General features: G+C 51.2%; 1 pseudogene; it reads right to left on the reverse strand.

Moving 5' to 3' along the window:
* Positions 1–6,451, reverse strand: LOC120609712 (palmitoyltransferase ZDHHC6-like; annotated as a pseudogene).
* Between the last annotated feature and the right edge of the window lie 3,687 nt (positions 6,452–10,138).

Genomic DNA, 10,138 nt, shown 5'->3' on the forward strand with positions numbered 1-10,138 from the left:
TCAGCCTCGGCGGCCTCCAGTCTGCCCGTGTCCTGGCCGGGTGGCCGTAGACGTGAGGCAGACAGGATGCGCTCCAAGTCCCTCGGAGGCCTGGTCATGGACCCGCAGGGCCAGGGGAGTCTGTGGCTCCAGGCAGATGCTCCCCAGCGCCAAGTTCAATGCCTCCGAGAAGCCCGAGTCCGCATTCACCTCCTGCTGCTGCTGTAACAAACGACGAACATGGATTTATTCCCCGACCCTGCTGGAGGACTCTGAAATCAGTTTCCCTGGGTCCACGGCCAGGTGTCACAGGCAGGGTCCCTTCTGGAGGCTCCGAGAAACTTTTCTGCCTTTTCCAGCTTCCAGAGACCTGCCTCCCTTGGCTCCCGGCCCTCACCTTGCATCTCCCCGACCTCTGGCCTCCTCCTTCACATCCTCTAATCCTCTTTGGTCAAGAAGCAGTAACTGTCACTCCCGTGGGGGGAAAGATACGGTTCAGAGGCTACCGTAGCAGAAAGGGTCCCCTTCCTTCTCTTCTCTCTGGGGTGACATGTGTGACAGGAAGCTGGGCGGTGTTTCTACTCTGCAGTTAACCGGCCCCAACTGGACACGGGGCCCACGATCTCGCCTTCGTTTGCACCGGACATTAATCAACCGGCGTGGGCCTGACTGGCTGCGCGTGTCCCTTCTGACACCAAGGTATCAGATAAAGAAATAAGGAAATGAGAAATTCCTTTCTCAAGCCCAGGGCAGTTTTGGACACGACTCCTCATCTGGCAGGGCGACTCGGAGTCCAAGTGGGAGTGTGATCTCGCCCATCTCACAGTGGATGTGTCACGACACGTGGATGAGCTGGGGGGTGGGGGTGGGGCAGGAAGCCCTCTCTCTGTGACTCTCTTGCTACCCGACCCTTTCTGTAATGGTTGAACATAATAAAACAATAGTCACCCCGTTATTCTGCCCTATTAATGGTGTGTAAGTGAGAGCATCTCCATGATAGCATTTCACCCCCCATGAAAGTTTGATAGAATGAAATTTCAGTCTCTAGTAAGTGAGTAGCAGGAATATATCTGGGTCGGACACAGCCTGCTCTCAGCTCCCAATAAATTATACCAAGTAAGTGAGCATCTAATCCAACTACGTGTGAAGTCAGCCCTCCCCGTAAGAGGCTTACAGTCTCTTTGGGGGTGACAAGATGTGCCTGAGAACAATTAAATTGTGAATGTGAGCCTGGCTTACTGGCTGAGCAGGTTCAGATGCTCGGTCCTGTGCATATAACAGAGAAGACAGGAGACCATGCCTTCCTAATTGGATCAGGGGCCTGGAGCTGCCACTCACGCTCCCTAAATGTGATCGGTTGGGGCATGAAGGGATGGGATTTGGAGCTTAATGCCCGCACTGCTGCGCTGGCTGCAGCGCCACACCCCCGACGCCATCAGAGGCTGACTATCCAGTTTGTGGATTAGTTAGGCCCCGTCTGCAACTTCCCCTCCTGGATGCCAGCCCCGGGCCCCTCCCCCGCCCCTCCGCACATCCGTTGGAAGGGAAGGCGAGCTCTGGTACCCGGCCGGCTCTCCTAGTGGCCAGCAGCTCCGACGCAGGTGGAGGCTTCCAACGACGGTGTGTCTGAGCTACAGTGTGGGGATTAGGTGTCTCTGTTTTCCATTACCCAGATACGAGAGCTGGCGGAATGTGCACCCTCGTAGCCAGCTGGCTGGACGAAGGCGAAAGGAGAGGAGGAGAGAAAGGGGTATGTATCAATCCACTTTTTCCATCCCAATGTCCTCTACGGTGTGCTGCTGGCCTGTGTTCCCTCCCTGTCACAGCCTGAGAAACTGAAGCTCTGGGGATATATCTGAGTCACCTAAAGACACAGAGAGGCCTGTCCCCCAGGGCCTGTCCCGCACCGTGGCGTGCTGGTGTGTCTGTTCTCAGCGTCAGCAGTAAAAACATAGAAAACTTCCCAGCGTAAGACTTAAGAAAAATGCTGCTTTGGCTTCCTGCTGACAAAAAGATGTTCGATATCTAGATACAGCTATCCCAAATGGATGATCTCACGTCTTCCAAAAAAAAAAAAAGTCCCATTCCTTCAATGGATGTTTTGTTTCATGTCTTAGAACTGTGTTTTGCACCCATCAGCCACTGAACCTAATGTTTGCGAGGATGTGTCAAGAAAGAGTCCCAACTGGATCCTAGAGTCTCTCAGCGGACTTGCGCTGAAGACAGAGTTGTCATTTAGTGAGCGAGGATGCTCATGATGGCTGGCCCAAGTTTGCAAATCAGCACAATGTGTTGCCTTGCTCGAGGCTTCCTCGTTTGGTTAAGCATCACGTTTCTCCATCGTTGGCAGACTGGACCGTGCCAGCCAGAGAGGGCCAACCCGGCCGGCGAATAAACGCACTGGAGGTGTTGGAGAGCAGGCGGAGGGGGACGTGTATGCAGAGGCCTCAGGAACATGAAACCAGTTAAGAACTCAAAGGTCATTTTGTTCAGGGCAAGATTCTTGTGCGTGGTGCTGACAGTTTGCCCTCTGGGTGTTTCCAGTGCTTAAAGGATCAAGCTCGGCCACGTGAAATATGGAATGTCTCATACGGGAGCCCCATGCCCCCCTCGGCCCAACCTTTTGGCCCTGTAATTAACATGGCTTCAGCTTCCTGTTGGATCCCACCCTGCCAAGAGCTCCAGCGTGGGCGTGGCCTCACGCAAGTCCCGGGTGGCACCTCTAGAGGATGTTTAAAGAAGGCTTAAGAGATAAAACAGAATGGAATACTCGACAGTGGACAGTCAGGAGTGGGTTTCAGGCTACTTGAAGGGAGAAAGGAGCGTCTTCATTTTCCGCGTCTGAGACCGGTTCCCAGCGATGACGGGGCTTCGTTGCTTCCGTGTGGAAATCCACGGGGGTGACAGGAGACCGGGCTGCCGTGCCGAGAGGGATAAACTGATCTTCCACCTAAAAAAAGGTCTTATTCTCCCGGAGGTTGGTAGGGAAGAGCAGGCTTCTCTGGTTGAGCTTTGCACGTAAAAGAAGCCGTGAACCTCTCAAAACCTAAATCAAGCTCTCATGGGAATTCTAGGCACCAGGAATGATGCAATGTTTTGGGGCAAAGGGGCCTTTTGGTGACTCTCAAGCACCATGCAACCAAGCACCAGGCGCTTTGCTGAAAAATAATACTGGCTAATGCACAAGGCGGCCACCAGGTCTGGAAATGTAGCAATTGTTTTCCCGTAAGGAAATCAATATCGATGAACCATTGGCGGCGTCTGTGTTCCTAGACTTGGTGTCCCTGGACAATGAGCGCTTGCCATGTGTTTTGCAGGTGATTCCTCACTTAATCTCCCTAACAGCCCTAGCGCATAGGTATTATTATTCACCATCCCCGTTTTACGTAGGAGGACACGGAGGCTTGTCGGACTCCGCTTTCTTCTCTGAGTGGCCACCCCTCGACCTGAAGCAGGAGCTGAAAGGAGGGTTCTTTGATCTGCAAACGGGGCTGCCAAGGCCAGGGTCAGCCCTGTTACAGGTGGCCATTTGTCCCTTCGCCCTTCTAAGCTGTTGACATCATGGTAAAGAGCACAGATTCTGGAGCTGGATGGGCTGGATGCAAATTCTGGCTCTGTCACTTAATAGCAAATGGCGTCAGTCGATCCATCTGTCACAAGGGGATATTCACGTATTTAGTCATTCTGGAGATTTAAGTGATGTCCGGGGAACGATGTTAGTCACTACTCCGGCCCATGATGTCGAAGAGTTATTATTATCCCTTTAATTACTGAGGTCTTCCCAGAGTTTAGTTATCAGTGGATTACCTGGCAAGGGTTCGTTAATGGTGGGTCATAGGAGAGGTGCCCGGATGGTGGGGAGAGTCGGGGGGCTGTCTCCCCCATGCAGAACCCGTAGGGGGGCCCTCCAGGGGTCCTGGAAAGCACTGCTCTAGCACATTCGGGGGCAAAGGTGGAGGCGGGGTGGGGGGGAGATGCTAAGTCAGCCCAAACCCAATGCTTTGGGAAATGAGTCCAAATAATTCGTTCTGGATAAACAGCCCAGACTGGGACAGAAGGTGGGACCACAGAGGATGGGTGGATGCCTGAGGGGGCAGCAGAACGGGGCGGTTCCCGGGAGGCCTGGCTCAGCGCCCTTCTGGTTTCTGGGTGTGTTTAAGACCCCAAGAGTGACTGTACTGAACGCCTTCAGTGCGGGCCGGCCTCGCCTCTCAGGGAGGCCAATCGGTATTCTTCATCGGGGTTGTGAAAGGCAACTAGTTACTGCCTGTGACATCCGAGGCAAAGCTGGGTGTTAGGGTGTTTTCTCGTGCCTTACCCTTGAAGCCAGAGCACCCCGAGACCAGGCAATTCCGTGCCGTGCGAATAGGTGCCACCACGTCGGCCTGTCGTCAGTGACCCCATCGAGGGAAGCCCTCAAACGGACCCAAAGCCGAAGAAGACCCAAACGACCTCCCTTCCAGGAGGCGGCTACCAGGCTTTAAAAAGACAGTGATCGGACAGCGAACGAACCTGCTTTATTCACAAAGGCACGAAACACGAATACGGAGGCGGCTGCTCGCCAAGGACTTAGACAACAAAGCCCGATTTCTAACTGTCCGTCTGAAATTCCAACCAAAGCCCTAGAATTCTAAAGTGAGTACAATTCAGGTTTTATTTTTTTTTTCTTAAAAATTTTTTTTAAGAAAATAAAGAACATCCATTGATCTTTATTTGGTTCGACAAAATCAGCATTATTAAAAGACAGGTAACAACATCTGAGCTTATATGGAATCCGACAAATTAAGTTCTGTAGTATCTAGACTATTACATCAGAAATATCAACTGAGAACAGGAGAAAAGCCTCACATGCAGATGCTCCTGGCAAAGGCAGAGCTATGTCAGCAGGCGAGGTCCCTACTGTGCGCGCATAGAAGAACCCTACACACAATACAACTGACTTACTTGGGAGAAGTATTTTTCCTTTGGGGAGAGGAAGAGGTAGCAAACAGGGCCAGGAATTTGAAGGCAGATGCAAAATGGCTTCTCCATTTCAAAATGGTCATAAAAATATTTAGCTCATGACACTACGGGACCCTCGAGGGAAAAAACACCTTAACCAGAGGAGGCTATTTGCATCGTTCTTTAGGAATCGTACAGTTTTCCAGTACTGGAGTGGACTTAACGAATAATTGTATTTGAATAGTGGCTAATCTACTTTTCTTCCCACCTCTGGGCCTTGACCTGTCCCAGCATCACAGGGACATTTTTCCATGCAGTTTCTAGGGAGCCACACCCCCCTATTCTTGGGATACCTTCTGTGAGGGAATCGTCGAGAATTTTGTCTCCATACAACCAGCATCGTAACCCTCTCGTGGCTAAAATGATCTCCCCTTTCTGCAGCCTGATCCGGGGCCTTCGGCGCAGGGGCTGGTGAAGGTTTCGACTCATGTATCTGAAGGACAGCAGACGCCGCTGTAATCGTCCATTGCTTTACCCCAAACGCTTCTCGCTGTCTTACCTGCTTTTCGTTTCGACCGTTCCGTTGTTCAGAGGCGACAGCCTTCTCTCCTTGGCCACTCCAGTCCACTTCCTTCGGGGACCCCTGACCACGTTCAAAGTTCTATCGATTTCCCACATCGTAAGGAAAAACAGCGGCTTCATCCAGTTGATACTGAAGTCACTTTTTAACCTTTTCTCGAATCCATGATTCCACAGAAGTTGTGTTTCTGAGAATTAATTTCATCCGGGTTAAAAAAACAAAAAAAAAACCCAAAAAAACATCCCAAAGGCTACAGCTGTTCCTAAAATGAATCCCAAGGCAAGCGAGGTGGCAGCAAATGCAGCTAACCCGGATGGAGCGACTGGCCAGGGCTCTCTCCCAGCTGCCCTCATGCCAGCCTTGACCGTGTTCCACCCGCAGAGAGGCCAGTGGGTCATAAGGCAGGGATGAAGGTGACGTGAGCATGACCCAGTGGTGCTATAGACAGCGTGGGAATGGAGCTTGGTTCTGGTAACCGAGTTGTGGATCCGAGGACAGTGATGGTCCATCTTCATCACCCATCTGTTAGACGTCAGGCAACGAAGTGACCACGGCGCCTCGTGTGCTTGGCAGACTTTATGGTACTGGAGGAACACGCTATCCTGAGAATTTTCTGGTTTCCGCCCCAGAGGGACAAAGCCAGGACCAACGAACGTGGCACTGAAGTAATTAGATGAAATTTATCAATTCATCCACACGATGAAATTCCCGCTTCCTCCAGTTATATGTAAGAGCCGACGGCACAACACAGAGTCAACCGTGGCGGTCACAGAACCTACGGCCAGGACGCCGAGGGCTATAACGGGACCCAGGGACGCAGTATCTTTAATTCTTGGACATTTTCCAACTTGATAACTGAGCAGAATGTGCCCATTTGGGTGAGGAGAAAGACTTTCCTGTCTTGAAAGAATTCTAGATGCCTTTTTTGATGCAGACATCCAGGTGCGCCATGCCTTCGAGCCGTGCGACGTTAATGCACGTGGCCCAGTCGGCCCGCTGGAGGCTGGGGGCGGGCACCCGTGCGGGCCCGTGCTCTCTCGGCCGTCACTCTCGCTGTCACTCTCCTGCTCGCCCCCCTCCCCCCCAATACAATTCAGGTTTTAATTTGCACTTTTCTCTGTCAGTGTTATCAAGAGGCGAGAAGTAAAGTCATCAGTATGAGAAGTGCATATTTGCCAAGGGCTCGAATTTGATTTTTTTCCTGCCTCTTGGAATCACTAGGTTTATGACGGCAAGTGATGAAAAATATCCAGACTGCTAGAGAGTCTCAGGCTTTGTCCTCACTTTCTCATGTTACGTGATACCGGTCCAGGGGCTCGCTCTCCTTGTGCTAGAGTTTCCTCATTTCGAGACCATGGAATATCATGGTAATTACAGCGTGCAGGTCCTTGGATGAAGGATGTATCCATCGGAAGTGTTGTCAGCTCCATTGTGGCCTCTTTTGTTACCCCCAAGGGTTGTTAGCTGGGCTAAGACTGAGGTCAAGTAGCTGAATAACTCTAAAACATGTTAGAATGCAACGTGCTATTTGACTCAACGTGCAAAATACTGGGAGCGTGGCTATTAGCCTCGCACGTATCGGGGAAGCCTCAGAAAAAGGAACACGTTAATAAGACTTAGAACTATTGAGACATTGTCCTCCAATAATAGGATCGGATCCAAGTCATAATGAGGGTGGTCACAAAAGCGGGTGTTTATCTCTGAAAGTGTGTGCTCCCACCTGTTTTTCCACGGATGTGCAAGCATTTGCGTGTTTGTGTGTGTATCTTGAGATTCTCACTTCGAATATGTATTACTTTGGGTTGATTCGTTATCTTGAGATGCCCGTGTGTTTTATCTCCTCTATCAGAGCAGACACCGGAAGCTTAGTATTTGGGCGGAGAAGAGGGTATTTTTCGGGGTCACCTTCTCTGTACGTAGGGCGAAATTCACTGGAGAAAGGTCAGCGAGGTCCGCTCCTGCTTCTCTCGTGTTCGGATTGGGGACCAACTTGACAAGGACTCAGAGGGCCTGTTCTTCCCCAGGGAAGCGGGTTTCTGCGCTGTAGACCGGCTTCTGCTCTGTGTGTGGTTGGTGTCCTTGGAGCTTCATTTAAGGGTCAGTCAACTAACTCTCTGAACTCTTATCTAAACCGGTTTGCTGAAGCATTCAGGCACAGGCTGCAATCAGCCATCATTTAGGACTCTGGTCTTTGCTTCTCCCCAAATCTGGAAATCGTAGAACCCTAGAGCAGACGAGGAGGCACGTTTTTTCTCTTTGGCACTTTTGGAAGGTGTGTTTCCATGTGATCAAGGCAAACTTCTCTGGTTTTGCGTTACGGCTGTGCGTGCACAATAATTCAATTACCTCCTACAGAGGAAAACATTTTCAATAAAAGTATCGCGTGCCCACTCCGTCCCAGACACAGGCCTTCAGCGGTGACCCAGTGGCATGAAAGATGTTTAACACTTCAAACCTGAAAGAGAAATGATTCAGACACATTAAGACAAACAGGCCTGACTGCTTCTCCTACCTCTGCTCTCCTATCGACTTCCGGTTAGAGCTGATTAATAGCTGTGGCAAATTCTGTATGAGTGGCTCGTCATAAAGAGAATTAGTGGCTGCACAAACTCAGATGTTCTTAAAATTAGACACCGAGGCCAAGTTCTGGTTAATTCCCCAAGTTCCCGGAGCTTGAGCAGAGCTCATGGGGACAGAATCATTGAATCGCAAGTTTTAGATTGTAGAAAATGTATCTTCTCATCTGTAAAATGAGGATTTCTTTGGTGGTTAGATGAAATGACATAGGTAGAACTGTTAGCCAAGTGCATGGCATAGAGTAGATAGTCAACAGATGGTGACTATTAATAGTATTATTAGAAGGGCCCAACTATCAATATGTTTAATACCTTAGGGACTTTCTCCAGCAATGCTCAGAAGTCTGGGGACCAGAGTTGGAAATTAGATTGAGATCATGGATGTCGTGGCATGCCAGCCAGCTGACTGTTTTGAGACTGATTCCCTCAGTAACTACTGCAAGCCAGTGGGACAGGCCATGAGAATTTAGAAGAAATAAAATTGCTTTCTACTTCTTAGCTTAGAACGTGCACAGCTAAGGTGTTTGGTGGGCCTCTGGGGCCAGGGTACCTTCCCCGGCCCCCACCCTCCTCCCTGCCCCCGCTCCCCAGGCCTCCTTGTCGTTATTCTGCCGGATTCCCATCGCATGATCTTTTTATTTCCTTTTCTGAAAGATGAGAGAGTGACTTCCCCGAGAGGCAGGAAGCCCGGCCCCTCGTCTGTATTGCACTCTGTTCGTCCGTGCAGGATGCAATGTTTAACCATCACCGTCAGGCACTGAAGGGCAGCCTTCAGTAGCAATGGCCTGGTGGCAGTTTATGGTCCCGGGGCCACGCGTTCCAGGGTGACATTCAGAGTTGCATCTCTATAATGGCGAAGAACAGGGGCAGCAACAACGACGTGAGTCACCGCTGATGGAAATCGGTGGGTAGCTTTGCATCGACCTGGCGAAGCTGGTCACGTAATGGGTGAACGCACTCAAGTCCAGCATCACGTGGTCTTCTGAGCAAAGCTTAGGAAGCCCACCTGATGCTTAGAGAAAAAGAAGGGACGGGTGAATGCACGAGACTTGGACTCAGAAGACCTGGGTTCGTGTCTACGAGTGTCCACTAATTAACCCGGTGACCTCTGGACCTCAGCCTCACTGGGTGTGTGAAACGGCCACAGTAATTTCTACCTTGTGGCATTATTGGGGAGCTACATGAGGTCATCTGTGAGAGGGCGGTTGTAACACGCACCTCACAGAGTTACCACGTGCTGGCATAGCTGTTTGTTTCCAGCGCTGGTCTCCCCCACGGGACGATGCCTTCCCTGCGGGCAGAAACCACAGGTCCTCGGAGGCCGCCCATAAGCAACGGATGATTGTTCAATAGACACCCAACCAGCACTGCTTTAGTGTTTCGGTACCGTGTTCTGGACACGCATTATCTTGCCAACTCTTCGCAACAATTTTATAAAGGAAATTCTGTTATTATTTTTACAGGTGAGGGTGCAGAGACTTAGAGAGGCTGAATGACCCACCGAGGTTCACGCAGCTAGTCAGCGGTGGAGTGACCTCTTAGCCACGGTTCTGAGCTGTCTCGGGAGACGAACGTGGGCAGGAAAATGCTCGGATGGAGGAGCCGATTCTCAGGGTTGTGTCAGGCGCCGTGAACCCAAGATCGGAAGGTATCCGGTCAGGGGCGTCCCTCTAATAGTCTTCAAGTTGTGCACAGGTATCAGGCCACCCGCCTGCCACCCACCTCGTGTGTTAGGCAAAACACACCCACACGCTGTTCCCACAAGCGAGCACCCACGAGGGCAGACACGGCGGAGGGCGGGCCCGTTAGGGAATGAGCAGTGGTGGGCTGGGTGGGCTGGGTGGGCCCTATGACCCGACCCAGACTGCCTGCCGGTGTTTCCTGCTCTCAGGCTGCTCTTGTGATTAATGGGGCAGTGGAAAATTCCTCTCTGGGTTTATTTTTTTCCCTGAACTGAAAACTCGATTTAGGAGCAGTCAGTGCCCCCAGGGTGATGTTTTCCCATTTGTCAGGACTGGAGGGCTCCGCCCTCACCTGGACGGGTGTCTCACAGCACAGATGG

Source organism: Pteropus medius, unplaced genomic scaffold (genome assembly GCF_902729225.1).
Source record: "Pteropus medius unplaced genomic scaffold, Ma_sr-lr_union100, whole genome shotgun sequence".
NCBI lineage: Eukaryota > Metazoa > Chordata > Mammalia > Chiroptera > Pteropodidae > Pteropus > Pteropus medius.